This window comes from Canis lupus, unplaced genomic scaffold (genome assembly GCF_011100685.1).
Source record: "Canis lupus familiaris isolate Mischka breed German Shepherd unplaced genomic scaffold, alternate assembly UU_Cfam_GSD_1.0 chrUn_S669H831, whole genome shotgun sequence".
NCBI classification, from domain to species: domain Eukaryota; kingdom Metazoa; phylum Chordata; class Mammalia; order Carnivora; family Canidae; genus Canis; species Canis lupus.
The window spans coordinates 4,182-29,284 of record NW_023331614.1 but is presented as its reverse complement, the minus strand read 5'-3'; the positions used below and the strand labels follow the sequence as shown (position 1 = coordinate 29,284).

The following is a 25,103-nucleotide window of genomic DNA, read 5'->3' as shown; positions in this document are numbered from 1 at the left end:
CGGTCTAGCTGTTCTTCTGGGGGAGGGGCCTGCTGTGCTGATTCTCAGGTGTCAGCGCTTGGGGGAGCTGCTCAGCCCCCGGGCTGGTGCAGGGCTCAGTAACATTTGTTTAACCTTTTTATGTGGTGAGGCCACTGTGAGGCTCACTGGGGGTTGTTTACCCCGAGAGGCCCCTGGAGTAACAACCACAGTGGCAGCGGCCAGCTCTAGAGCCTTGGAGTCAGCTCCCGCAGTAACTCCGGAGCTCTCTGTCTACAGGGGCCTGGATGCTCCAGGGGCGGGGCCACTGATCTGCTCAGCTCGGGGCCACCTGGTGGCAGGAGTGTCCTTGCTGTCCTGGGCCCTCCTGGCCTCTGCCTGTCCCGGGGGGAAGCCGGATATTGGGCTGTGTCCCCGGCGCCCTGGGCTCCCGGGGCCTGTGCTGTTGGAAATGCGCCCCTGGCTGCGCAGCGCCCTCCGCTCAGAGCCGCCGCAGGAGGCGCTGGAGCTGCTCCCGGGTCTAGCGGTCGGGCGCTGCAGCCCTTTAGGGAGCTCGGCCACGGGGTGTGGGTGCTCTCACCGGGGGGCAGGTGTCTGTTAGTGCCCCTGGGAGCCTGATGGCATCCCCGCCCCTCCTGGGGTCCTGCTCCAACTCCCTGAGAGTGCCTTTCTGTCCGGAAGATTGGTGAAGCCCCTGCTTCTCCAGGCGGGGCTTTCCTGGGGCTTTCTTGTCCTGGGGGCACTCGCCCTGGCCTTAGCCCGGCTCCTCACGGGGCTCTTCCCCTTGGATGCTTTTTGTTTCTTTATTTTTTTTCCCCGTCCTCCTACCTTGATACAAGTGTGAACTCTTCTGACTGTAGCATTCCAGCCGTTCTTTCTTTAAATCTCAGGCTGAATTCATAGGTTTTCATAATGATTTGAGGGTTATTTAGGCAATATGGTGGGGACAGGTGACTTGGGGACCCTACTCTTCCGCCATCTTGCCGGGCTCCCTGTGCCAATTTTTAAAAATAATTTTACCTATTTTTTTTAACTTAGGAGACCAACAGCCTATAAACTAAAATAGTCCATGCCCACTTTCTTTAAAAATAAAATAATGGTTCAATTTAATCACTCCAAACTATGCACTTCTTCTGACTCATCCTCTTATGATACTCTTTTACCCATATTAAACAAATGAGAAACTTTGCAAAGGGGAGATAGGAAAATATTTTAAAAGCCTTGAGTTAATGGATTTCTGGATTTCAAGGATAATGACATCTCAGTCTCTTAGGATATTTTTTTTTTCATTGAAAGCTACTGTAGATAGTTTAATGAGTTAAAAGAAAAAAATAACTATTTTTCATTTATTTAACTCTAGGAGTTGATTGGTTATTTCTTTGACGTTAGGCTTTTGAGATTAAAAAATCACACAAATATTAAGATATTAAATACATAAAAACTTTATACAATTAGACTTAAACTTCAAATCCAAAATATATACTAAAAATGTTGAAGATATATTAAAGGATTCTTAACATGGGGGAAATCACGTAGTAAAATCCTCTCTTTCAAACCTACAGAGTATGACCTGGGATATTTTATTAAATAGCGAGAGTCTTTTACTGTTAATCAAATGCATCTTCACAAGTGTAGTGATTTTTTTAAAGCATCTGTTGGTCTTTTTAAGAGATACTTGAATCTGAAAGTAGTTTGCTACATCAGTTTACTGAAAATAAACTACACCAAATGTGCTAGAAATGAATAGACAAGAGCAAGATGTTTGTGACCAAAATGAATTGATGTCAATGATAACTGAAGGTACTAAAAAAAAGAAAATGTATATGTTGAAACTTGTAGGTTTTCATTTTAATCATTCAGCACCACCTGACTGAAGTGAATAAAGACAGGAAAAAATAATTTACTGTCACTTCAAAGAAATATGATTTTGGTGCAAGGAAAGAAATATGGCTGACACATTAAGAGTAGTTATTATGAAAAACAATATGGTCAAATTGCAGTTTGCCCATAATTCAGCCAACTTCCTTCTTTCATCATAAGATTTGCATTCTTTGAAGTTGTAGCTTCACAGAACGATGAAGTCTTTTCATTATTCATCTTTGTCACTGTCTCAGAGTTAAAAGGCTTGTTGGTGACAAAAAGCCAATTAATCACATGTACAGTGACAACCATGATCGTAATAAAACATTCTTAGAAAACATGCCCTTTCCTTTACATCAAAACCTGTTGAATGTGCTCTTCCATTCCCTGAAGCTGTGAAGATAGATTATTGTTTTTCAGAGAGATATAAAGAGTACAGACCTAATAGTTGCTGTGATGATGATAGAAATGGACCAAAGTCAGGATTTTTATATTCTATTAGTTTTGACGGTAATTCTTTCTGTTACCTATTTCATCATTTGAAAAGGATGAGGTAATTCATTCTGTAGTAATTTATCCATTAAATCACATTCTAAAGTTCTGGATTGTTCCCTATGTGCCTAGAACAAGAAATTCAAATGAAGACAAAATCTGGACAAAGGCTGAATTTATTCATTAGCTAATGTTTGAAACTAATTATAGTGAAGAGATAGGAACTTAATTATATCATCCTAATCACATTCAACAAAACCTTCAAAAATTCATATGGCACGGTCTAACTGACAAAGTTTTTAAGGGATGTGTCATTCAGTCATGAAGGACAATTGCCTTTTTATTTTATATGGTCAGATTAAGAAATAGGTTGTATTGGTTGGTTGTACAGTTCTTTTTTAGTCAAATATAATTTCTACTTAGTGAATTTAGAGTAAATCTTTTATAACTACAGTCATTGACTTTTTGAAATTAAAAGACTTTTAGAATTTTGTTAGTGCAGGGACTCTTTACTTCTTGTATGCCCAAATGCTTTGGCAGTCTGAAGAAGCCCATGGCTCAACTCCTACAACCATTATATTATGATGTAAAAATAACCTTAACTTCTATAGGTAACAAAGTGAGAGGTAGTATTACTACTAATATACATTTGTTGCTTACAACCATAATTGAAGGAAATGTTAAATTTTAGTGAGGTATGAGTGAGAATAAAAAATGTACTATTTTTCTGCCCAAGTTCACAGACTCTGTCAAATCTATTCAGATGCCCGGGGGTGGGGGTGGGGGGGTGGGGGGCAGTGGTCCTTGGACCTCAGATGAATTGTTGGTCTGTATAATTATCCATTGTCCTGATGAGGAAACACGTCTTTAAGACATTTGTGACAATTTGTACAGGCAGGTGGTGAGTGAAGAGCTAGACCCTGATTCTCCAGATGGTTTTCCCCACACTCTCAGAGCATCACATCTACCTCAGCATGAAGTGTTACAGAGTTTTATTTCATTCTATTTTAAACTAGATATTTTCAAAGTACTAATTTGTAAAAGACAACCATTTTACAGATGGTTGTAGGAGACTTTGGAGAAAGAAAGTTTAGTACAATCACTTTACTTTGTTCCTCAGCACTCATGATGGGAAATCTGAGTAGCTGCGTAGGTTCACAGTGAAGATGAGTAACACAAGCCCTTTTGTAGCACTGACTATTCTTGTTTCTGTTTCTCATGGCTGGGGATTCTCTCTGCATAGGTCACTGTTTTCATTTTTGGGGTGGTCAGGGTTATAAAATGGCTAACACATCCATCATCTTATTCCAGGAGATGGTTGCCATCAAGAACCATTAGTCATATACTTTTGCTGAGATTTTCAACCATAAACTGATGAATATACATTCCTTCTCTTTGCAGAAGCCACAGACACTAAGATTGAACTCCAGAGAGTAGATGTGAATTTATCAGATGGCATGTTTGTCAATGCATTTACTATGCAGGTTGATTAGCAGGGGAAAAAATAGACATCATCTTTTAACATTTTCTGGGTTATATTTGCAATTTACAGCAATTGCTAAAAGTAACAAGTCTTCAAAATTTGAAAAAAAATGAGAGGACAATTTTTAAAGTTAAGGAGTGCTGAGAGAGAACTAGCAGAACTAACAGATGTTGCAGTGACATGATCTGTCAAAAAAGATTGTATTGGATTTTCAGAAAGCAGCACAAATAAAAGTTGAAAGTAAATAGACCTGTTATACTTTTGATTAGTTTGCCCAAATATGTACTTCTATAGAGACAGGGACCATGTAGCTTCCATATATTTAATATTCTCCATCATACCTGGCCAAGAGGAGTTCTATTTGCAGCATGCAACAAATGCTTAGTGTAATGGAAAACCTTGGAATGCTGAGCTGAAAGAGACCTCAGGAATCATGTAATCCAAGCTCCTTTATACTGGGTGAAAAAGCATCTGTAATTTAGTGTTTGAAGTGCCCTTTGCTCAGAAGATTATTTAAATAGGTATTAAGATTGAATTATTAGGCCAACAAAGAAGATTTCTCACCATTTACTATAAAAAGCATCTGATGAATTTTAGGGATGCTATTTTAAGCTACATTTTTTGGTGTTATCCACTATCCATATATTAAGTTTCAAAACAACTCTAAATTAGATAGTATTACTGTCATTCTCAGACAAGGAAACTAATACAAGAAAAGGCTAATCAAATAACCCAAGGTCAAAAAGGTAGCAATTGGCAGGTCCAGGATTCAAGCTAACAATATCCACTTTGAAAGACCATTATGTTAAAAGGGGGAGAAAGAGGAGGGGAAAAATCAAGGCTGGTAGATGAAGGAATGAATATGAATAAGAGCACATACCGATCATGAGGCAGCTCTAGCAAGTTACACTGGATTCCTATATTCTACACAAAAGAGATATAATATAAGCACGTACATATTTGACTAATATGTCTGCAGTGGGGGTAGGGGGACAAGTGCCTCAGGGGAAATGAGAGGGAAGGAGGATCTTACCAATTTTTTTCTAGTGATTCATAGGTAAGTCTTACATTTATTGTTTTCATTTCATATATGGGTTCCTTTTCCCGTATTATGTGACAGATAATGTAAGGCTATATTTTATTTAGAGGATTTCTATTTCATAAGATGCTGAACTAGGAGAACTTTAGTAAGTTTCTTATAGGAAGTTACATACTTGAAATTCTTAAGACCTATTACATCAGACAAAAAAACAGTTAAAATTGTGTTTAATTTACTTATATTTTTTTGTATTAAATGGAATTTTCTGGATTATGATAGATAAATATTATCTTTAAATGAGCTGTTTATTAAAATAATTTACCAAGTAACATCTCCATTCCCAAACTACACATAATTTATGTAACATCTTTTGAAGGTACTCACGGTCAACTCCACTTGAGTCATTCACAGTAAACACTTTTTGAGTTGGAGACATGTTGATGATGAACAATGTACTTTTTATATTAAGACCAGTTTGCTATTTCTCTTGGGAGGCTGGATTAGAGGAGGAATGATGCCTGTCCTCTACTTGGGAAGAACATATTTTTAATTCCTCTAAACTTCCTATATTGGGATTCATCAATATGAATCATGAAAGAAATTTTGGCTCAAGTGAGGCTAGTGCCAGTGCCAAGATTTTAAAATACATTCTGTGGATCATAGCCAAAAATGTAATCATGTTCAGGATTTAGAAATTAGAACACTAGCTGATAGGTCAGGTGCCAGATCATAAAACACAGTGTGCTTAGAAGAAAGAATATTTTGGACATTTTTGTGATGGCCCAAATATAACTGATAGAGAGATCCAGTCCAAATGAATGGCTGATTAACTTTTCTACTCACTTTAACAAATTTACGAGACCTTTGAAGTTTAGCGTTAATATAATGCTTCATCAGGCTCAGTGAGACAAAAGCTTAATGTTGAGATTTCTCATTTACTGTTGGTTGCTTATATACAGAAGTTCCAAACAATTTTCTTCCTTATGGAACCTAGATTTTGGTCATGAATTTGGGGGGGGGGTCAAGTATTTCAGAGGAACTGGACACCTCCAAAGTTCCAGGCTGGAGATCCCTTTGCCCTTGGCTGGTTTGATTATCCTCATTATTCTCATGTGACTCTGTTCTAGCCAATGAGCTGTGAAGAGGTTTCTGTTAAATATCTTTTGGGAAAGGAAAATAAGTAGTATATATTATATTGAAGATAACTACTTCTTCCTGACTATGGAAGCTATTCTATGAAGATGAGGTGCTTGACATTGGTATAGCCATCTTGTCACCATGAAGTAACAAACTTGTAAAAAACCAAGACAGTGAGGTGTCAGAGCTTAAATATGACCCTTGGTGAACTATTTCTGTGCTAAGTTTAATACGCTAAAATAGCCCTATCTCCTCACTCCTTGATATGTGAGATAAATTTGCATTATTAATGTCAACCTTCAGAGTTAACGTGGTTAATATCATTGCAACTGGAAACATTCTAACTGAAACATTCCACTGAAACATTCATCACCTGCTACTCTGGGGCTCCTGAGAGTTATAGCATAAGAAGTTCTCTAGTTACAGGTACATTTTTTATTCTGTCCCATAATTCATGCTGCTTTTCCTACCTAGTTTTGGCCTCCTAGACTAAAACATAAAGGTCCGCTTTATTGCTCTTCATAGATCATTTCCTACTTCACTCCAGTTCCTCAGGCTTAGATAATGTAATTAATTCATTCATAGAATTATTTACTGGATACACATTCAATAGCAAGCTCTGAACTAAATAAGATGATGGGGATAAAAATGAAAAAGATGCCACTTCTATTATGAAGGACTCACTCTACTGTAGACACAAATGATTAGTCCATCTTATGAACAATCTGTCCTAGAGGGATACACTGAACATTTGTAAGTACTAAGTGTATAGAGAACAGGAACTTCAGATTGGGTGGGGGGGAATTCTGGAAAAGCCTTCTTGCCAATAGCACCCAAGACAAAAGCCCATGGGAGCACATTATTAATATAGATCAAGCATTGAGTATCTTCTTTCTTTCTGCCTCATCTTTAGATTGTCCCAGAATCAAATGTGCTTCCAAACTGAAGGCCATCAATAACAATACAAACCACTATTTTAAAGATTTTATTTATTTATTTATTTATTTATTTATTTATTTATTTATGTTTTAGAGAGAGCACATGAGAGCGAGATTGGGTTTGGGAGAAGAGAGGAAGGACAAGCAGGTTTGGCATTGAGTGCTTAGCTTGACTTGGGGCTCGATATCAGGACCCCAAGATCGTGACCTGAGCTGAAATTAAGACTTAGATGCTCACTGGGTGTTATGCTATATGTTGGCAAATTGCACTCCAGTAAAAAAAAAAAAAAAAAGAGTTGGATGCTCAGCTGACTGAGCCTCCGAGGCACCCCCAATACAAACCACTCTCTCTCCCTTTTTAAAAGTTATTTTATTTATTATTTATTTATTTATTTGAGAGACAAAGAGAGAGACAGAGACACAAGCAGGAGGAATGCCAGGCAGAGGGAGAGAGAACAGCAGGCTCCCCATGGAGCAGGGAGCCCAATGAAGAACTTGATCCCAGGACCCTGGGATCATCATCTGAGCCAAAGACAGAGGCTTAAGTGACTGAGCCACTCAGGCACCCGAGTACAAACACTCTTACTCAAAAAAGAAATCTAGCTATTGCACTTGGGGATGTTATACTTGTCCAATTGTTCAGTGTGAGTGTAAATGGAGCTTCTTTCTCCAAACAGGCTTATGTAGGCTTTATGGAATCTGGTTGATAGAATTAGATTAGAAGGTATGGATAAAGGAATAGGCGAGACTTCTGACCACTCTAGTAAGGGGAAATAATATTATAATATAATGATTAACTACCTTCCCCAGTTTTTAAGTACTGAGAACACTGCTTACTTTAGAAATTTATTTTGCTTTTGGAGTCATCTCATGTAAGCACTGTACATGTAACTGTTCAGGATTATCGTAAGGAATGATGGTTTATCTCTCTCAGTCTAGTAAAAGAGCGATGAAATGCATTTATCTATTTTGAAACATCTATGCCACTTCTACAAATATTTGCTGATGTCCAAATGTATCACTTTTTTCTAAAACTTACCATAGTTATATTTCTGAAATTAGAACTATCACATCAAGGTGAGAATTCTTGCACTGAACTATAGGTACAAATTTCCATGACCCACAAATGATCTTCCAACACCAGCTCATCAAGAATAAGCTCAAGAGCTCTGCCCGCACCCCCGCGCCCTCGCTCGCCGGGCCTCCCTGAGCCGGGCCGCGCCGCCGCAGCCGCGCAGCCCACCGCCGCCCTCCGCAGCCACGGCCACCGGGTCTGTGTCCTCGTCCTCCTACCGCAGGATGTGCGGCGGCGGGGGAGCGCCGAGCTCCGCGCGGAGCTACGCGGCCGCGTCCCCCCGCACCTACAGCCTGGGGGCGCGCGCGCCCCGGCACCAGCCGCAGCCTCTAGGCCTCGTCCCGCGGCGCGTCCGCCACGCGCTCCTCCGCGCTGGCCTGCGGAGCAGTGTGCCTGGCGTGCGTCTGCTGCAGGACTCGGCGCGCTTCTCGCTGGCCGCCGCCATCAACACCGAGTTCAAGCCCACGCGCACCACGAGAAGCTGCAGCTGCAGGAGCTGAATGACTGCTTCGCCAACTGCATCGACAAGGTGCGCTTCCTGGAGCAGCAGAACAGGATCCTGCTGGCCGAGCTCGAGCAGCTCCGGGGCCAGGGCAAGTCGCGCCTGGGGGACCTCTACGAGGAGGAGCTGCGGGAGCTGCGCCGGCGGGTGGACCAGCTCACCAACGACAAGGCCTGCGTCGAGGTGGAGCGCCACGACCCGGTCGAGGACATCATGCGGCTCTGGGAGAAGTTGCAAGAGGAGATGCTTCAGAGAGAGGAAGCCGAGAGCACCCTGCAGTCTTCCCGACAGGCTGGTGCCAACGCTTCTTTGGCGCGTCTTGACCTTGAGCGGAAAGTGGAATCCTTGCAAGAAGAGATTGCCTTTTTGAAGAAACTACATGATGAGGAAATCCAGGAGCTGCAGGCCCAGATTCAGGACCAGCACGTCCAAATCGATATGGATGTTTCCAAGCCAGCAATATGAAAGCGTGGCTGCCAAGAACCTTCAGGAGGGCGCGGAATGGTACAGGCCCGAGGTTGCCGACCTCTCTGAGGCTGCGAGCCGGAACAACGATGCCCTGCACCAGGCGAAGCAGGAGTCAACTGAGTACCGGAGCCAGGTGCAGTCCCTCACCTGCGAAGTGGATGCACTCAAAGGGACTAATGAGTCTCTGGAACGCCAGATGCGTGAAATGGAAGAGAACTTGGCCGCCGAAGCTGCTAACCACCAAGACACTATTGGCCGCCTCCAGGATGAGATTCAGAACATGAAGGAAGAAATGGCTCCTCACCTTCGGGAGTACCAGGACCTGCTGAATGTTAAGATGCTCTCCACATTGAGATTGCCACGTACAGGAAGCTGCTGGAAGGCGAGGAGAGCAGGATTGCTCTGCCTCTTCCAAACTTTTCTTCCCTGAACCTGAGGGAAACCAACCTGGATTCACTCCCTCTGGTTGACATTCACTCAAAGAGAACGCTTCTGATTAAGAGGTTGAAACTAGGGATGGACAGGTTATCAACGAAACTTGTCAGCATCATGATGACCTTGAGTGAAGCTTGCACAGATTCGGTGCAGCAATTATTACCCGCTAGAATTTCAAAAAAAAAAAATCCATATCTTAAAGGAACAGCTTTCAAGTGCCTCTCTGCAGTTTTTCAGGAGCGCAAGATAGATTTGGAATTAGGAGTAACTTCTAGTTCTTAAGAACCAACACTCTTATAAGATTTAGGAGAAAGTTTACAACATAATCTAGTTTACAAAGAAAACTTGTGCTAGAATACTTTTTAAGAAGTATTTTTGAAAACCATTAAAACTGCTTTTTTCCAACAAGTATCTGACCCACTTGTTTCTGCTTCAATAAATCTTTGGAAAACTCAAAAAAAAAAAAAAGAATAAGCTCAAGAAATGAAATGAGTGGTATAAGTTTTTTAATTTCAAAAGTGGTAATATTGTAATGCAAACTCACAAAGGAGCTAAGAGAAAATTCTTTTTTCAAAAATCAATTTCTTTAGCATATATAATTTGGAAAGAAAAAAAGCTTTATACTATGGTTATCAATATGCTCCATCAGGAATTCCCACTCAAAGTTCATATAAGTATTAAGTTTAGCTTCATTGCTAATTAGATCAGTGAATTTGGGAATGTTTTGAGAAATGCTTATCAGAGCTTTTAAACACTCATATATTTTAGAGTAGATGAAATGTTAATAATGAGAATTTTTCATTATTTGTTTCTTTTTGTAAGTTGACAAAATACAGATGAAGAGGTTAAGAACTGTATTTAGTGAAGTCTTCATGAATGTTATTTTAAAAAGCATGGCCACTATCAAACCACAGGCATTCTTGCATTCAACTAAAGTAGAACATTTCATCAGTAGCAGCCTTTTATGTATAGTTGAGTAACCCAGGAAGGCTAAGGAAACGATTTTTTTTTCAGCCTACAATGGTTATTTATTTTATAAAAAAGTTTTTTGAAACGTGTCTTAATGGCATAAAACTATTGTTAAGTATGGGGTTCCAGAAATTCTATATTTTCCATGATTTTAAAGACATTTCTAAGACTGAAGTTTTCCAGCACAGTCCATCCTTTAATACTTTCTCTCTGGTGATTTTAAAAAGGGAAGCCATTACTTGGGGACCTTCCATGAGAATCATTACGTAAGATGAATAAAAACACATTTAAAATGTTCTTTACCTCAAATTCTAACCAATATAAACTAACCAATTCTAACCAATATAAATTCTAAACAATATAAAGATAGACTACAAAAGACCAGAGGGAGTTTATTTTTTAAGTTTAATTATTTTTTAATTTTTTAAAGATTTATTTATTTATTTTTAGAGAAAGAGGGAGAGAGCAGGGAGAGGAATAGAGAGGGTGAGGGAAAGAGAGAATTCCAAGAGGACTCCCCTCTGAGCAGAGCCCAATATGGGACTCAATCTCACCACCCTGAAATTATGACCTGAGCTGAAATCAGAAGACAGACGCTTAACTGAGTGAGCCACCCAGATGCCCCCAAAGGGAGTTTTTCATAAGGATCAAGTAATAACTCCTTGCAACTTGGAAGCACTGGTATATTTGTTTGATCTGAGAGGTTTTGTTCTGCATTGTGACCTAAGCATATTGTTGGATTTTTACCAACTTTAGAAACATTGTCATAGGTCCCTAGAATTTAAATATTGCTTTGTGTTCTTCCTGGAAAGAAAAGATTCTTGAGAAAGGCTTGATAGTTGAAGGATGCATGCTTACTAAGTAGAAGACAAAGAAAAAGAAGAGTAAATGATCAACAGAAGTACTGCTGAAAGATAAATAACAAGGTAGAACTTAGAACATTAAAACTGGGAAAAATTAAGTAGAAAGCCTTAGTGATAAACACCCTAATATAAGAATGGGAAAAAATAAAACAAGACATAATCAGAGAGAGAGAGACAAATCATAAAAGACTCTTAATCATAGGAAACAAATGGAGGGTCCCTAGAGGAGGGGGGGGAGGGTAACTGGGTGATGGACATGAAGTAGGGCATGTGATGTAATGAGAACTGGGTGTTATATAAGACTGATGAATCACTGATCTCTACATCTGAAACCAATAATACATTATATGTTAATTAGTTGAATTTAAATAAAATTTTAAAAATACACCTTCTGGAATAAATAAAATGAAAAAGGAAAAGAATGGGAATATAAATAAAATTTATATCCACAGCTCAAACCCAGTAACTCAGTTGAGAAATAAGGAGTACTAGAATAAATGGAATTCACCTAAATCTTAACAGAATAATATAGGCCTCAGAGAGACACTGTGGAGCAGGTAGGTATAAAAGCATAATTGATTCTCCTCATGAGACTCTCTTCTGAGCATTCTCAACTGCCATATTTGTGAATGAGAAGAGCTTCCTAAATGTGTGGACTTGGCCCCGCTCTCCAGTATGTGTATTGGCATGGTTTATGAGATTACATAAACTTATGAGAATATACAATATGAAAATGCATCACTATTTCCATGCTACCCATCCTAAGAGATCTTGGTATGACGTCAACAATGTCTTCAGTCAAATTAGTATCTGTTGAGTGTTAATTATTTACTAAGCATTTCACTAGGCCCTAGGGGTTTGGTGATGAGCCAAAATAGACAGGAGTCTTGCCTTCCTAGACTTCACAAGTGAATGGGAGGAGCCAAGAGTAAAATTATCACTGAAATCTATCATTTAAAATCATAGTGTGCGTGATAAAGGAAGAGTACAAGGAACAAAGGAAAGGGTTCTGATCAAAGTTTCAGGTCTGGGACCTCATTGAGAATGCATGAGTTGAAAAAAAATTTTTAAAAAAGAAGAATATAAGTTTAACTAGGTGAATGTTTGCAAGAATGTTCCAAGACAGAGGTATCAGCATGCTCAAAATCCCTGGGTGACGGGCACTGAGGGGGGCACTTGACGGGATGAGCACTGGGTGTTATTCTGTATGTTGGTAAATTGAACACCAATAAAATAAATTTATTATAAAAAATAAAGTATAAAATAGGAAGTATAAAAAAATAAGGCCTTTGATAAAGCAGATATTTTGAGAATGTGAAAGTAGACCAGCATGCTTGTATTCAGAGAGCTTGCATTAAGAGCAGCATGGTGAAAGATCGTGTGTCCTTTTGTCAGCAAAGAAGCAGTAACTGGTAAAAACTGATGGGATTGAACACAAGGGGCCTCCAGCTAAGGAAGACCAAAGGGTCTCTATGAGTAGGCTCTCCCTGGAGGGTCCTAGAAGAGTAGATCTAGGAAGACAAAAGCTGTCCTCTTTTCTAACTTATGGACATACCCATTTAGCAGAGAGCCACTGCAGATATGTAGTTCTCACAAGCTGCCCATACAGAAAATCCATTCTAACTTTATTCCAGGGAGAACCTTCTGGCACAAACAGACTAGAATAATAAAATAAGGCCTTTGATTCTTCAAACACAATATTTTGGGGTGAATATGATAAAATAAATCTGGATTTGGCAGGGTCTGAGCATGGCTATTTTACTCTGAGATTAGAGTACCGTGAGCATTTCCCTCCTTCCCCAACTGGTATGCATGCCATCAGCAGTTGCAAGAGACTGGACTGAATGAAGGACAAACCAGACCCTAAACCAAACACAAAAAGAGATGCATCAGTGAGATTTGAGGAGGAAAAAAGTGCCATATGGAACAAAACAAAATAAAAAATGAACACAATGGGAATCATCAGAGGAGAGAGAAGACCCAAGGCCGGGGGATTTCCCCTTTAGATAACAGAAAGGGTTTTCCCAAGACTCACAACCACTGCTTCTCAAGGTGTGGTCCTTGAACCAGCAGCAACTGCATCCCTGGGGAACTTGTCAGTTCCATGAAGTCTCAGACCCTATCCCAATCTTATTAAATCAGAAACCCTGGGGGTTGTACCCAGCAATCTGATGCATGCAATAGCTTGAGAACCACTGTTCTAGATATAAAGTCTTACTACCCTTGAAGACCAATAATAGGTTGAAACTGTAACACATTACCATCTGCTGTGGATTCTGTGTTGGGTGGAATAATAATGCAAATCTAAAATAAAAGTCATTTATTTCTGGATTCCATTTGCCTGGCTAACCAGTTGTCAGGAAAAACATTAACTTATACATCATGCCTCTTTTTCATGACAAGTTCTGAGTTTCAAAATGTATCTGCTTATTTGGCATATGTAGCACATATTTTATGTTAGATTTATAAGCATCACATGAGAGGCAAAATAATAATATGTAATAGGTGAATTACTGTTCCTCTGAAAATATTTTTGTTTGGTAATTCCATTTGGCACAGAAAGGATTCTACTTGAATTTAAAAGGCAATCAGATAACTATGAGGAAGGTTAAATAATTGAATGAAATTATTAGAAAATTCTAAAGTGTACTCCTATTATTAATATTTCAGAATTTACTTGCACAAAGTCTGTCTGCCTATATCATTCTGATAAGTAATGGATCATGAACACACATGTGCAGATTCCTGGAGCTAAATCTCCTACTTCAAAGAAGACTCGGTGACCTTTTCTAAATGGTTTAGTGGCTCTATACCAGGATAGCAGGAGATCAGAACTTAAATCCAACAGGATATTATTGATATTAGAGTGAAGAAAAAATAGAAAGGTTCATTCAGAAATCTGGGACTTGATCTACTCTCTTCCTTGGGTAAAATATAACTTTGATGAAATTTTTTTTAACTTTGATGAAATTTATATCTATTAATCACTAAGAAGCAAGACTTGCTACCAATTAGTCAGACAAATCTCATGCAAATCTCACTGAACGACAGTACCAATCCAAATCCTTCAAGTGTGGTTTCAGGATTTCCAAGTCACATGACCTGGGTTTCCATATCACAGTTTCCTACTTATATCACCTTAAGAAATTACTTAACGTCTCAGTCTTTTTCCTCTCTTATCTTCAAAATGGGTAAAGCATCACTACCTACCATGTAAGACTTTTGTGAATATGAAGTGACATAATACATGTGAAGTGTCCACCACTGAGTTCATTAAATGCTTTTATTATCATTGCAGTAATAACAAATTTAATATTTTATTTTGGAAATGAAACTCATGCAATTACATAGTGCTAAAATTAGTCCTTGGCAACCCAACGGTAAGGGACTTATCTAAGCAGTACTACCTAAATACCTTTGACATGTGATTCATAGCTCATTTTCAAGTTTAACACATCGATTTGGTACAAGGACTATCATGGATTTGCATGGTAATATTATATGAGATGGATTTAGGCAAGCCATTGGGGATAATCCAAGCAAGTTACCAGCAGCTGATAGATGATTTCTGCACATGAAGCTGTGTTTGCTCTGGTCTTCCTGCCTGCTGGTAGCAGAAAAATATCATATTAACTTTATCCTTCTGGTGTCCACCTGGCCCTCCACTCCTAGAGCTTGAGTTCCAGTGATGACGCCCTTTGATCTTTCCACTTTTAATGTCCATCTGCTGCGTGACTTTCCCTTCCAGCCTGAAGCACAGATCTATGAGAAAGAACAACTCCTTGTTTAACATGAAAAACTGATTATTTCTACTAAATAATGTTTAAAAATAGACATGGTCTAATACTTTCAATAGATCTGGAGAAGATTCACTAAAACTTCAAAAATCTATTTGTTCTCTTGCCGATGCTTGACCCATCAAGAAAAATGAAGCAGTATACTCCTCCATTTGTCACTGCCTATGCTTTTAAAATAAAAATAAATTTAGAATGCCACAATTAATCCCCAGGTCTCAATATTTTTTTAAACAGGGGAAAAAGAGATGACTTGTGGATTTGGAATAAGAGCGGTTATGTAAAAATAGAGTTAGAAGGAAAACTGAAAATATGTGAATGACCAGATAAAAGAGTAATGAGAAAAAGTGTTTCTGATGGCTCTCCTTCTCAATTCAGCCAAAGGGGAAAAGCGTTTGTGGTGGTAAATATTGCAGGCAGGATAGCAGCGTGTGTAGCTACGCACATCGGGCATGCAGGGGTCCAAGTGGAATTTGCCATCACTCCAAGAAACCATCAGATGTTGTCTTTTTAAATGGAGAATGGTGTGAGGACTAGTGGAATTTGGTGTTAGATGTCCAGCGTACAAACGTTCATTTAACTCAGGGTTGCAGTTCAGAGTCACTGCTTGACATCTTTTGAGTTAATTTTACTCAATAAAAATGTTTCATGAAGATGAGACAAAAACCAATTTCTTGCTCTCCCTTCAGAATCCTTGCAGGGAACATTGGGGGGAAAAAAGGCTGTTTCTATTATACACTGCTGAAAAACTTATTTAACTTTAGTTACAGAGAGAGCAATGCTTTTTTTGATTTGAAAGCAATAAAAAGAGTATCAGAAAGAGTATTGATCACAGATTTATTTTTACTTTTTATTTTTTTCTTAGTATTTTAAAGCAGACGCCCAAGAACCAATTTATTTTTGACACAAACACAGGCCATTCTTGGCAACAGTTAGTGTCTTCTGGCTTTTTTTAATCCCATTTTGGGTAACTGCTGTCCCCCCTCCTCTCAAATTAATGGCACCTACCCTTTAATTCCGTTCTCAGAGACTTCTACTGTTAGATATACTTAGTTTTTATAACCTTGAATCCCTGCAGGGAGAAAATATAGTAACAAAAACAACTACAATAATGAACATTTGTTGTCATTGTAGGAAGCTCGGTAACTGTGTGTTAGCACCTTGAAAATATCTCTTTAATTTTTCCTCCTTCATACATTAAATCAGAGTCCTGCTTATTGGATGCTTGTGGGGTCACTTGCTCTTGGTTTTCAAGAAATCAGGAATGAACAAAAAATCTCTGATAGCTGAGAATTTGATAAGATTATTGACAGCTCTCCGTGTGGCATGAGTAGGACTGTGCATACTTGCATCTGAACTCCCAGAAGCTATGTGCCATATATGCCAAGTTCCCTTGCCTTTCTGAGACTTTTTTTTCACTAGGCTGAAGGGACATCTCCATGAGTCTTCTTGTGTGGTCTTGTGGTTGATAGTGACATGGACACTGTGCTTTCTCTCTGAAGACTGTCCAGCCCTTTTAACATTGAACTACATGTCTGTGGTTCTGCTAAGGATTACATTGGTCACCTTTTCCCCCCTAAAAACAGAAATGATTCTTAACCACAGTGGTGTGTATGTGTGTATGTGTGTGTGCCTGTATATGTGTGCTTAAGGGATATTTAGAAATGTGTAAACTCTGGAAAAAGTTTTCTATCCTGTCAATACCATTTTATCTTCATTTCTATTCTAATTATTTCTTCTTTAAAAAATAACCTTATTGGGCATTTCCTCTAACTTAAGAAAGTGATTTGTGTCCATTATTAAAAATCTGACATTTACACGCACACAGAAAACCTCAATTACTGCAATTAAATTTTAATGTTAATTACTAATTACTAATGCTAAATTTATACATTACTCAGATATTTTATTTAAGGAGGTATGTATATGTATTTATATATTCTTATATGTCACTAATACTGCCCTTCAAAATTATTTCATGTGTAAATTCATCATGTTATACTGATATATTAATGCAATATTTTTATCAAAGTTATACATGTACATGGTTTTAAAAAGCTATTTCCAATGCTTGTAAAAAAAGAAAAAAAAACATGAATTTATGCTATTCTTGATTTTCTAGTAAATATCATTTACTGACTTCCTACAGTGGAAAGATAGATACAATCAGCTACACACACACACACACAACCCCTATCTACTCTATCCAAACTTTAAATACAATTACATTATAATTTTTGGTGGCTCTCTTAAGACTATGTAAATATTTTCACTGTTTGGATGCCAAACAGGGTTGGCATTCTGTGATTGAGCATCTGCCTTTGTCTCAGAGAGTGATTCCAAGGGTGCCAGAAATGTGTCTCACATCAGGCTCCCTGCATAGAGTCTGCTTCTCCCTCTGCCTCTGTCTCTGCCTCTATCTGTGTTTCTTGTGAATTAATAAATAAAATATTTAAAACATATTTTCACCATTGTATAATGCAGAATATTTATGTTAACATTTCCTATCTGTTCAATTTCTTGTGTTATATCCATGTAGATAAGGGTAATAATAATCACTTCCTTTCTCACTTACTTAGTTTCTATGTTTTATCACTAGATTTATCACCAAAAATGTTATAATTATAATCTTCTTTTTACTGAGGGAAGTGAATGTTAATCTCGATAAAATTGAGGTTCAAGTAAAACTTTTATGAGGTCTGTGGCTGAGTTCCTGGGCCTCGCAGTAGTACATCAAGGTACTGGCAGTATCCTCTAGTATTTGGGTTATCCATTCATCTTAGTCTTTGTCCGTGAGATCTGCTACACTATCATTCCTCATTCCTCTCTGCATGACCTCTTCAGGTCCAATGAATCATTTACTCTGCCACTTTTATTCTGAGGCACTGAGAGTCATTCTTCTGCTTTGATCCACACTGGGACCCTCAAAAAGTTGTGAAGGCTGTCCATTCTTTTATTTTTCTGGACATGTTTTTGCATCTAGAACCTATCTAGGGTCACTTATTGAAGTGATCACATGGTTTGTTCTTCTTTATCCTATTAAGGTGGGTGAAATTCAATGATTAATATTTATTTTTATGATTAATATTTAAATTCAAAGCCAATCTTGAATTCCTAGGATAAGCCCTACTTGGAAATATTGTATTTTTGATTTACTAATTTGATTTACTAATTTTTTGCCTAAGAATGTTTTGCATCTGTTATTCATGAAGTACATTGGTCTGTAATTCTATTATTTGGAATATATTTATCTGATTTGGCCTGTACTCTATTATTTGTAATATATTTATCTGATTTGGCATTTAAGGTTTAAGTATAAGTCAGTTGAAAAATATACTCTCTTCTATTTCTTGAAGAGCACATTCAAGATTGGTAGGGTTCCTTTCACGTACATTTGATTGAATTCACCATGTGAAATCATTTAGACTTGAAATTTTGGGGGGGAGAAAAACCTAAATAACAAATTTAAATATTTTTTTTGCAATATATGAGACTCTTCCTATTTTCTATTTCTTCCGTATTGATTTTGTTCATTTGCATCTTTCATACGATTTTTCCATTTGGGTATGTTGCAAAATTCATTACTCTAAAGTTGTTCATAATATTCCCTTACCTTTTTTAATGATTAAAAAGATCCCTTACTTATTCTGGATATTAGTAATATTTTTATTTTGAAATTTAACAGTTACATTATTTTTCAAAGAACGAACTTTGATTTATTGATTTTTCTCTGTCTATTTTTTTGTTTTATTGATAGCTGCCTTCAATGTTATTTTCTTTTTTGCACTTATTTTTGGGTTTAAATTGCCAGAGTTTTATTTGTCTTTTACTTCTTAAGATAGAAATACATACAATTATTTTACACTGTCATTCTTTCAACATAACCATTTGAAATTACAACTTTTTAAAAATATTGCTTTAGGGGATCCCTGGGTGGTGCAGCAGTTTGGCACCTGCCTTTGGCTCAGGGCGTGATCCTGGAGACCCGGGATCGAATCCCACGTCGGGCTCCCGGTGCATGGAGCCTGCTTCTCTCTCTGTCTGTGTCTCTGCCTCTCTCTCTCTCTCTGTGACTATCGTAAATAAATAAATAAATTAAAAAAAAATATTGCTTTAGCTGTATCTCATATATTTTGTTAAATGCTTTCATTATCATTTAGCAATCATTAGTTCAAAATATGTTCTAATTACTCGTAAGATTTCTTTGTTGCATGGGTTCTTCAGAAATGTGTTGTTTAAACATATTTGGAGATTTTATAGATAATTTATTGTTTTTAGTTTCTAATTAATTACATTGTAGGTGGAAGTCATATTCTTCCATTCTTTGAAATGTACTGAGACATGTTTATAAGCTATAATATGGTCTGTCTTGGTGAATGCTCCTTGTTTATTTGGGAATGCTACAATAAGTACCTATCTATAGTCTATGAATATCAATTAGGTAAAATTCATTGATAGCAATTTTCAAATCTATTCTATGCCATTATCTTTGCTGTATTCTATGGTTTAGAAGCAAATCACACACATATTCAAAGAAAAGAGTTCACACAGGGGTGTGAGACCAAGGGGACAAGAATCATAGGACTACTTTAGGAGTCTGTTTACCACAATCTAAATTTAAATATTTTTCTTGTAAATATTACATGTTTGGTTTTGTGTTTTTATTAAGCCTAGAAATCTCTACCTTTTAGCCCATTTATATTTAATGTAATTTCTTTCTTTCTTTCTTTCTTTCTTTCTTTCTTTCTTTCTTTCTTTCTTCTTTCTTCTTTCTTTCTTTTTCTTCCATTCCTAGAATCATTTAGGTGAATCAAGGAACTTTTTTTTGTATTTAGTTTTATGTGTCATGTTGACTTTTATTTTTTTTTAAATTTTATTTATTTATTCATGAGATACACAGAGACAGGTAAAGACACAGACAGAGGGAGAAGCAGGCTCCATGCAGGGAACCTGACGTGGGACTTGATCCTGGGTCTCTAGGATCACGCCCCGGGCCAAAGGCAGTGCTAAACCACTGAGCCATCTTGGCTGCCCACAATATATATTTTAACTTATAACAGATTACCTTCAAATAATATAGTATTTAGAGTTCAAATAATATATTCTGTATTATATATAGTCATATATAATGTACCATATATTATATACTGTATTATATACTTCAAATTATATACTACTTTTATATTATCACACAACCATTGTAAGAATTTTATAAGTTTATTACATTTCCTTTCCTATACTTTTTTCCTGTCCTATATTTTAATTCTATGTACCCAAAATCATTCACAAATGCAGTTCCTTCATCACAACCACAGATTTCAAATGGCATTTTTGAAATGCTGCTTTGCATTCTGTGAGAATTAGTGTACCTTGAAAGATTTTTTTTTCAGATTTCTTGCCTAGCCCTCTTCTTTCTGCAGGCTGCTATATTTCCCTTGTGAAATATATTGTGTACCTCATGGAGCAATGTTTTATTTCCCTGCTCTATTTCCAATCATTGAAAAACAAATTCTATTTGTTTGACCTTATTCTTTATGCCTACAATAGCCTCCATACCTACAACAAACCTATCACTGGAAATTCAACATACTTAGTTTTAATGAGCGAATATAGACAGATGGTTCTTGGGCAGTTATTTAGATGTCATACGAATTATTTCTTATTTAATGTACAATCATATTCCAAATGTTATCAGTAGTGTACATGCCCCCAAATGGGCATATACATATAATGACATTGGTTCTCTTTTGTTCTTGAATCTGTTTCAGATTCCAGAAAATAGAAATGTGAAAAGGACTCTATCGTCTCCATTTTGCAAAAGAATTGTGTAGAATAGAAGTAGAAACCGGCCGGCTGTTTTAATATTGATTATCTACACCCAGCTGTAATTTTTGCATCTCCTCTTGAGCCTGACCTAGTTGTCCCCAGGTATCGCTCTGCTGGTGAAAGAGGACACGTCTCTTAGATCAGGGCTGTTACATAGTGAAATAATCACCAACAGATGGTGATAATCTGTTAACAGTCTAATGGAGATCCCTGAAGATATGCTGGGAAATGAAGTTTTCACTAAGGACACTTGCTACTAAAGTACAAAGTGAATAAACGGAAGATCTGGTACAGCTGGAAGGGAAGCTGCTTCTGATTAGAGGAGAGGAATACACAGCCAGTTTAAGTTCCAGTGGCAAAAATCACTCTACATCAATTTCTGTATCTACGCTTGACTTTTAGCCTTGTTGACTATTCGATCATTTACCCCACTGTTTCCTGAGCATTGGATGTAGTTAGTGACAGCTGTTGGGTCAAAGACACCTAACACATGTGGACACATAGGCCTTAGCCTATCTAAGAGAATTCATGTTCTGTACTTTTGGAGCAAGGGTCAGGACTGCTCAGATTTATTTCTTTGCTCATTCTTTTTTGTAATATTTTATTTATTTATTCATGACAGACATAGAGAGAGAGAGGCAGAGACACAGGCAGAGGGAAAAGCAGGCTCCATGCAGGGAGACTGACATGGGACTTGATCCCGGATCTCCAGGATCACACCCTGGGCGGAAGACGGGTCTAACCCTCTGGGCTACCGCGACTGCCTTTCTTTGCTCATTCTTATGGTAAGATATATAACGTGGGTGTTATTAAGGTATGGGAGATGTTTTAAAGAGGCTTTTTATTTGTGTGATTGAACTTAGCTACTATCTGTTACAAACATTAGTAAATGTCACTTAATTAAAAACATCATGAACTAAAAATGGTTGTATATAAACTTGCTACTCAAAGTATAGTCTGTAGACCCACATTGTCAGCACTCTCCAAGAATTCATTAAAAATGCAGAATTTCAGCCCGACCTCTGACTAACTAGATTGAAATCTGCATATTTTCAAGATTTGCAGTCATGGTTGCCTGGGTGGCTCAGTGAGTGAGGGTCTGCCTTTGGCTCAAGGTGTGATCCTGCAGTCCTGGGATGGAAGTCCCACATCGTGCTCCCTGCATGGAGCCTACTTCACCCTCTGCCTCTGTCTCTGCCTCTCTCTCTCTGCGTCTCTCATGAATAAACGAATAAAAAAAAGTTCTGTGGTCACACCTATTCACATTAAATTTTGAGAAGCCTAGGTGGGGCAAGATGGCGGAAGAGTAGGGTCCCCCAAGTCACCTGTTCCCACCAAATTACATAGATAACCTTCAAATCATCCTGAAAACCTATGAATTCAGCCTGAGATTTAAAGAGAGAACAGCTGGAATGCTACAGTGAGAAGAGTACACGCTTCTATCAAGGTAGGAAGAAGGGCACTTGATGGGATGAGCACTGGGTGTTATTCTGTATGTTGGCAAATTGAATACCAACAAAAAATAAATTTACTATTTGAAAAAAAGGTAGGAAGATGGGGGAACAAAAAAATAAAGAAACAAAAGGCGTCCAAGGGGTGGGGCCCCCCACGAGGAGCCCGACTAAGGCTGGGATGGGTGCCCCCAGGACCGGAAGGCCCCAGGAAAGCCCCGTCCTGGAGGAGCAGGAGCTTCACCAATCTTCCTGGACTGAAAGGAGCTCGCAGGGAGTTGGAGAAGGATCCCAGGAGGGGCAGGGATACCCTCAGGCTCTCAGGGACACTAACAGAGCACCTGAGCCCCCGGGAGAGCACCCACACCCCTGGCTGAGCTCCCTAAACGGCTGCAGCGTGTGCCTGGCTGGACCCGGGAGCAGCTCAGAGGGGCTCGGTCAGAGGCTGCCAGCGGAGGGGGCTGCGGGCCAGGAGCGCAATTCCCACAGCACAGGCCTGGGAGCCTATGGTGCCGAGGACATGGCGCAGGATCCGGCACTCCCCCCCCCCCCCCGGAATAGGCAAAGGCTGGGAGGGCCTAGGACAGCGAGGATGCTCCTGCCGCCGGGTGGTGCCAAGCTGGGCAGATCAGCATCCACGCCCCGAGAGCCTCCAGGACCCTGGAGACTGAGAGCTCTGGAGTTTCTGCTGGAGCTGACTCCAGGGCTCCAGAGCTGGCTGCCGCCCGCTGCTGCTGTTCCTCCTGGGGACCTCATGGGGTAAACAACCCCCACTGAGCCTCACAGTGGCCTCACCAGATAAACAGCTTAAACATCTTTCACTGAGCCCTTGTACGAGGCAGGGGACTGAGCAGCTCCCCCAAGTGCTAACACCTGAAATCAGCACAGCAGGCCCCCTCCCCAGAAGACCAGGTAGAGAGGACAGGGGAAAAACAGATTATTGACCAAGCAGCACTGGAAAGTTCCAGGGGAAGTTGAGGGATTACAGCATACAGAATCAGAGGATACTCCCCCCTTGATTTTTGTTTTTTTTGATTTATGTTTGCTTCCTGCCCCCTTCCTTCTTTCATTTTTATCCTTTTTTTATTTTCTTCTCTTTTTTCTCTTTTCTTTCTTCTTTATCTTCTCTCTTTTTCTCCTTTTCCCCAATACAACTTGATTTGCCCACTCTGCACTGAGCAAACTGACTAGAAGAAAAACCTCACCTCAAAAGAAAGAATCAGAAACAGTCCTCTCTCCCACAGAGTTACAAAATTTGGATTACAATTCAATGTCAGAATGCCAATTCAGAAAGCACCATTATAAAGCTACAGGTGGTTCTAGAAGAAGCATAAAGGACTCAAGAGACTTCATGACTGCAGAATTTAGATCTAATCCGGCAGAAATTAAAAATAATATTAAATCAGATGCAATCCAAATTAAGGTCCTAATGACAAGGGTTAACAAGGTGGAAGAACGAGGTGACTGACATAGAAAACAAGTTGATGACAAAGAGGGAAGCTGAGGAAAAAAGAGACAAACAAAAACAAAGACAAAAAAATCTATCATGAGGATAGATTAAGGGAAATAAGTGACAGCCTAAGGAAGAAAAATATACATTTGTTTGGGGTTCCCCGAGGGCGCCAAAAGGGACCGAGGTCCAGAATATGTATTTGAACAAATCATAGCTGAAAAAAAGAGAGAGGCAGAGACAGAGGCAGAGGAAGAAGCAGTCTCCATGCAGGGAAACTGATGTGGGATTCGATCCTGGGTCTCTAGGATCACGCCTGGGCCAAAGGCAGCAGGAAACCACTGAGCAACCTGGCTGCACACAATATATATTTTTAACTTATAACAGATTACCTTCAAATAATATACCTATTTAGAGTCAAAATAATATATTCTGTATTATATCTAGTCACATTATAATGTGCCATATATTATATACTGTATTATATACTTCAAATATATACTCTTTTATATTATCTCACAACACTTTAAGAATTTTGTTTATTACATTTCCTTTCCTATACTTTTGTTTTTCTTGTCCTATATTTTAATTCTATGCTACCCAAAATCTTTCACAAATGCAGTTCCTTCATCACAACCACAGATTTTCAAATGGCATTTTTGAAATGCTGCTTTGCATTCTGTGAGAATTAGTGTCCCGTGAAAGATTTTTTTCAGATTCTTGCCTTCCTTCTTCTTTCTGCACACTCCTATATTTCACTTGTGAAATATCTTGTGCACCTCGTGGAGGAATGTTTTATTTCCCTGCTCTATTTCCAATCATTGAAAAACAATCTCTATTTGTTTGACCTTAAGAGAACATTGGGAGGGGGGGGTTCATGACTCCTTGTATCTGGAACTTCCAGGAATTTCAGTCTCTCAATCTGGTTTCTTACACTTCTGTTAGAAGTTTCTACTAGTTTCTCCATACTCTCACTTATGATTGACTTCTCTGATTTATTTTTGCATGTCTAACGATGATTTAAGCTGTTGTCCTCTCTTTTTTTAAAAAAGAGTTGATTTGCTTTCTGGGAAATCAGCACAATTAGCTTTCTTTGCATCCCAAAACTAGCTGATAATTTAGCAATATGTCTTATTTTGTGGATTATCTCATTTTGCATTTTAGGATGTGAGCAATTGTCTCTTGGGACTTTCTATATCTTAAATGGAAAAAAAAAGAAGTCCCAAAACAGACTTTTTGAGTAAAATAAGCCAGAACTTTTTTTTCCTTAATCTACATTCATCCTTATTATAATTTCCCATGGACAAAACCAAGGAAGTAAAAGCAACATGTATTAATGTTT

General features: G+C 38.6%; 1 pseudogene; it reads left to right on the top strand.

Moving 5' to 3' along the window:
- Positions 1-430: 430 nt before the first annotated feature.
- Positions 431-9,554, top strand: LOC119879345 (annotated as a pseudogene).
- Positions 9,555-25,103: the final 15,549 nt, after the last annotated feature.